This window comes from Jaculus jaculus, chromosome 5, assembly GCF_020740685.1.
Source record: "Jaculus jaculus isolate mJacJac1 chromosome 5, mJacJac1.mat.Y.cur, whole genome shotgun sequence".
In the NCBI taxonomy this organism is placed as follows: domain Eukaryota; kingdom Metazoa; phylum Chordata; class Mammalia; order Rodentia; family Dipodidae; genus Jaculus; species Jaculus jaculus.
The window spans coordinates 50,509,529-50,515,162 of record NC_059106.1 but is presented as its reverse complement, the minus strand read 5'-3'; positions in this window follow the sequence as shown (position 1 = coordinate 50,515,162).

Sequence of the window (5,634 nt, the reverse complement as noted above, 5' to 3'; positions counted from 1 at the left end):
TTTCAGAAACCTCCACACTGATTTCTACAATGGCCGTACCAGATTACATTCCCACCAACAGTGTGAAACAGTTCCTCTTTTTTATTTTTATGTTTGCCAGCATTTATTGTCATTTGATTTCTTTTTAAAAAAATTTTTGTTGTTTATTTTTATTTATTTATTTGAGAGTGACAGACTGAGAGAGAAAGATGCAGAGAGAGAGAGAGAAAGAGAGAGAATGTGGGTGTGCCAGGGCCTCCAACCACTGCAAACGAACTCCAGATGCATGCACCACCTTGTGCATCTGGCTTATGTAGGTACTGGGGAATTGAACCTGGGTCCTTTGGCATTGCAGGCAAGTGTCAACCACTAAGCCATTTCTCCAGCCCTATTTTTTTTTTTTTTTTTACTATTATAAACAACACTTTGGCTGGAAAGATGACTCAATGGTTAAAGGCACTGCTTACAAAGCCTGATAACCCAGGTTTGATTCCCTAGTTTCCATGTGTTATAGTCAGGTTCACAGTGTTGGTAGAAATCACCCAACCAAGAGCAGCGTGTGGGGAAAAAGAGGTTTATTTTGGCTTACGGGCTCGAGGCGGAAGCTCTTCCAAGGGAGATGAGATGAAGCAGTCTGGCTCAGTCATGATCCATGGGCCTCTCTCTTGCCCATGTGCACAGTGAGAGGAGTGTACTGTGTCAGGGTGGGGTGGGATGTTCTGCTCCACACAGCCTCTCTGGGACCCAGGCTAATGGAAATCTGACAAGTGTGGCTTCCAAAGTCACCTGAACTTAACCTAGTGCTAACAGAAAGGAGAAGAGTGAAGACAAACTTGCTTTGCCACCACCCCAGGTCAGAAGGAATGTACATCATTGCCATGGTAAGCTTACTGGTCCCATTTGGGTGCAAAGGGTTCTGGGAACTGTAGTCCTTGACTAGGCAGTTACCTTCTAGAGTCAGCTCTGTATTATGCAGAGGGGAGGAAATGTCCATAGACCATAAGAAAAAAAAAAAAAATAACAGAGAAGGCAAAAAAAAAAAAAAAAATCTCAGCTGTGCATGGTGGCATGCACCTATAATTCCAGCATTCAGGAGGCTGAGGTAGGAGGATCGCCATGAGTTCAAGGCTAACTTGGATTACATAGCAAGTTCCAAGTCAACCTGGGCTACAGTGAAACTCGGCCTCAAACAAAACACAACAAAAATCATTTTTGCAGGCGACGTGGCTCAGCGGGTAGAGTGCTTGCCAGCCTGCACAAAACCCGGGTTCCATCCCCAGCACTGCATAAGCCAGGGGTGGTGGTGCACGCCTATAATACCAGCCCTTGGAAGGTGGAGGCAGAAGGACCAGGAGTTCAAGGTCATCCTCTGCTACATAATGAGTTGAGGCCGGTTTGGGCTATATGTGACCCTGTTAAAAAAAAAATCCGAATGCCTTTGCCAGGCAGCATGTCATGCCTCAGCCTTCTGCCATCGTGTGCTTCGGGCTCCAGAGTCATCTCTTCTCATAGCTGTGGCTAGCAGAGGCAGCCAAGCCCTGTGCGCTCCTGTCTGTCTGTCTGTCTCACAGCCTCCTGCAGCTGTTCCCGCTAGAAGTTTCCTGGAGCGATCATGAGTCAAGGATTCCTGCCGTGTACGCAGAAAAGAAAGGTCTGTGTTAAGGGCTTAACTTCTGAAGAAGCTGTTTGGGGTGACACTTCTTTTTGTCTTTCCTGCTTCCTTGTTTTTTGGGCGATGAAGCAATTGCTGTGTCAATGCGGAAGCTGGTTGAGGTTTATTTGTCAACCAGAGCCTGTCATTGCTCATGAGTGAGAGCTGTGCGGATGGGGCCTGGAGCCACGCCCGTGTCTTCGTGAGATGTTTAGGGATGCATGTCGTACATGTCCCAGATGACAGGTGACCACGGATACAGCACAGACCTCCACTTCCTGGCTTTGCCACTTGTTCGTTGTGTGACCATGGAAAAGGTGCTTACCCTCTCTGAACTTGCCTGTCCTTGATGAGGTGACAGAGCAGTAGCACCCATCTCCAGACATCGCCAGGGGCAGCAGAAGAGATCACCAGTGACGTGCTTGGTTTAGTGCCGGACACCCAGTGAGCTGCAGCTGTGTGGCAGGGTGCCACGGTAGGATGTGACTTGAAGTAACTTGCCCGAAGAAGCTCAAAAAAAAAAAGGGAATCTTTGGCCCTAAAGGCTATTTCTCTGCACTGTCTTCCGAGGAGTCTCTAAGCCACCTTTTCTTAATTTTTTTTTTTAATGTGTGCGTTTGGGCACCCATGTTTCACAATGCACAAGTGGAGGTCTGGGGCTACCCTCAGGGGGTTTGTCTTCTCTTTCCTCCATCTTTTGAGGCAGGCTCCCTTGCTGTTTTATTGCTATGTGAGCCAGTGTCACTGGTCCTCCGGCTTTAGACTCCCCTGGCTCTGTCTGCCATTGCCATGGGCCTGTGGATCACAGATGCACATGCCTCTTTGCATCCAGCTTTCTGTGGGTGCTGAGAAGGCTTGAAATCCCATTAGCTGTCTTGCAAGCAAGCGCCTTTACCTACTGAACCATCTCCCCAGCCCCAGTTTAAACTTTGTTTTTGTTTTTCCAAAGTGAGGTCTTACTCTAGCCCAGGCTGACCTGGAACTCACTCTGCAGTTCTAGGCTGACCTTGAATTCACAGAAATCATCCTAACTCTGCCTCCCAAGTGCTGGGATTAAAGGTGTGCATCACCACACCCAGCCCTAAGTTATTTTTTTGCAGTTACAACTGGGGGCTGGGGAGATGGCTCAGTGGTTAAAGGCACCTGCAGTACCCACTGTCCTGGGCCTCGATTCCTCAGCCACATCACTCACATAAAGCCAGAACAGTATTTTCAGGGACAAGAGACAACACATGCATGCACATACAAATAAATATTTTGAATATATATACTTATTATTTGAGAGAGTGTGTGAGAGAGAGCAAGGCAGATATATGTATAGAGAGACTGGACACACCAGGGCCTCTAGCCACTGCAAACAAACTCCAGATGCATGTGCCACCTTGTGCATCTGACTTTATGTGGGTCCTGGGGAATTGAACCTGGGTCTTTAGGCTTTGCCGGCAAGCATGTTTACCACTCTCCTGCTCTGCAAATAAATAAATAAAGTATGTTTTCTTTTTTTTTTTCAAGGTTCGGTGGTGAAAGGCACTTGAAGTTACAGCTGGACAGAAAATCCGTGTGTCCTTTGTTGTCCGTCATACGCCATGGCCACTCCCTAAGCCCCAAATGTAAGAGGGGACAAGTTCTCACATGGTCCTGAGCAGAAGGTTGGGGTTCCCCTACATGCTTCTCCCCATGTCTTGGTCCCCTGGGTCTCATTGTTTGGCTGGTGGCAGGGATTTGACATGGTTCTGATGCCAGGGGGTGAGAGACCTCCTTCAGGACCCCTTGGAAGTACCTGACTGGCATGGGTGGCATGGTTGCGCTTAGCCAGCTGCAAAAAGCAGCTCCATGAAGCAACACTCTTTGAAGAGCTTAAGGCTGGCATGAAAGCCAGTTCCAGACCCAAGATGGGTATTTAAATGAGCCCCAACACCCTGCAAAACGCCATCGCAATGTTAATTATCTTAACCTGAAACACCCGGGATCACAGCTCTTGGACGGCCCTGGGCAGTTCCCAGGGTTCCAGCAAGTAGGGACCTGAGCAGGCTGGGCAGGGCGTCTGTCTGTGAGTAACACAGCTCAAGTGGATATCCTCATTACATTTATGTATTTTCTATTTATTTCATTTCTTATCCCCTTGATTCATTCCTCAAAGCAGCTGAGGCAACATATAAAAAGAACGCATTCTGCAAGTAGGTGATTAAAGACCAGAGAAAACTACAAAGAGCAGGGGGTACCAAACTGCTACCTAAAAACTTAAAATTAGGATTTGAGCTTCCCAGCAGCCTGTGCAAGAAGGGAACTAGGCATGCTTTCAGAAGGAAAGCACTGTGTCAAGGTGAGTCTTGGCACATGTGGGCTTCATAAGGGGACAGGGAGCAGTCACACCCTCAGCCGCACTGGCACAGGCCTCCTGTGGGCCAGCCCCTGTTCATCGCAAAGTGGGAAGTGCCTTCACAAAGTGCCTTCCCGCTCCTTTGAGGACCGCAGTGGTGCCTGGCAGGTCCAGGACTGTCATGACTTCCATTTCTTTGGCTTCTGTGCCCTGCGGCTTCGTGTCCCTTTCGTCCTCTCCCTGGTGGCTATTTCCTCCTCATACTTATTGTTGCAGTCAGGTTCGCATTGCTGGTAGAAATCACCCAACCAAGAGCAGTTTCTGGGAAAAGGAGATTTATTTTGGCTTATAGGCTCAAGGGGAAGCTCCACAATGGCAGGGAAAAATGATGGCATGAGCAGAGGGTGGACATCACCCCCTGGCCAACATAAGATGGAACATAGCGACAGGAGAGTATGCCAAACACTAGAAAGGGGAAACTGGCTATAACACCCATAAGCCCGCCCCCAACAACACACTGTCTCCAGGAGGCATTAATTCCCAAATCTCCATCAGCTGGGAACCTAGCATTCAGAACACCTAAGTTTATGAGGGACACCTGACTCAAAACACCACACTTATCATGGGCACGGTTTTCCCATGTGTGGTCAGCTCCAAGAGAAAACGAGAGGTGGGGGGGGGGGAGAGAGAGAGAGGGGAAATCTATTTACTTATTTTTGAGGCAGAGTCTTATATAGTGGAGGCTGATCTCAAAGTCTCTACGCAGCCAAGGCTGACTTGAACTTCCAAATACTGGGAAGCACCTCTAGGCCCGTTTTATGCAGTACTGGGGATAAAACCCAGGGCTTCATGCACGTGCTAGGTAAGCACTTGATCAGCTGAGTTACGTCCCCAGCCCCACTCTGTGTGTGTGTGTGTATTTAACTACCTTTCTGTGTGTATGATGTGTGTCTCTGTGTGCACGTTGTGGTGTGATACCATGAGGCTAGAGGATAACCACGGGTGTCAGTCCCTGCCTCCCAGGGTCTCTTGTTTATATCTGTATATTCAGGCTTCTGCTAATTCTGTCTCTGCCTCCCTTCTCACTGCGGGAGGGCTGGGATCACAGACTCATCACTGCATCTGACTTTTATGTGGGTTCTGGGGTCCAAACTCAAGTTACCATGTGTGCACAGCAAGTGTTCTTACCCATTAAGCCATCTTCTCACCCTCTCACAAATGTTCTAATCTAATTTAATGTATTTATTTCATCATGTATGCATGTATTTCTGTGTGTGTGGTCATGCCAGGACCCCCTCCTGCTGCAAACAAATGCCAGATGCCTGTGTCACTTTTTATGTCTAACTTACGTGGGTGCTGGGGAATTGAACCCAGGCCAACAGGCTTTGCAAACAAGTATGCTTAGCCTCTTAGTGATCTTCCCAGTCCCCCAACTTGTGGGGGCTTTTTGTTAGTTTGTTTTTTTCGTGGCAGGATCTCACTCGAGCCCAGGCTGACCTGGAACTCACTCTGCAGTGCCAGGCTGGCCTTGAATTCACAACGATCCTCCTACCTCTGCTTCCCAAGTGCTGGGATTAAAGGAGTATGCCACCACATCTGGTTCCCAACTTCAGTTTTTTTGTTTGTTTGTTTGAGGTAGGGTCTCACTCTGGTCCAGGCTCATCTTGTGTCTTAGTAAGCCCTC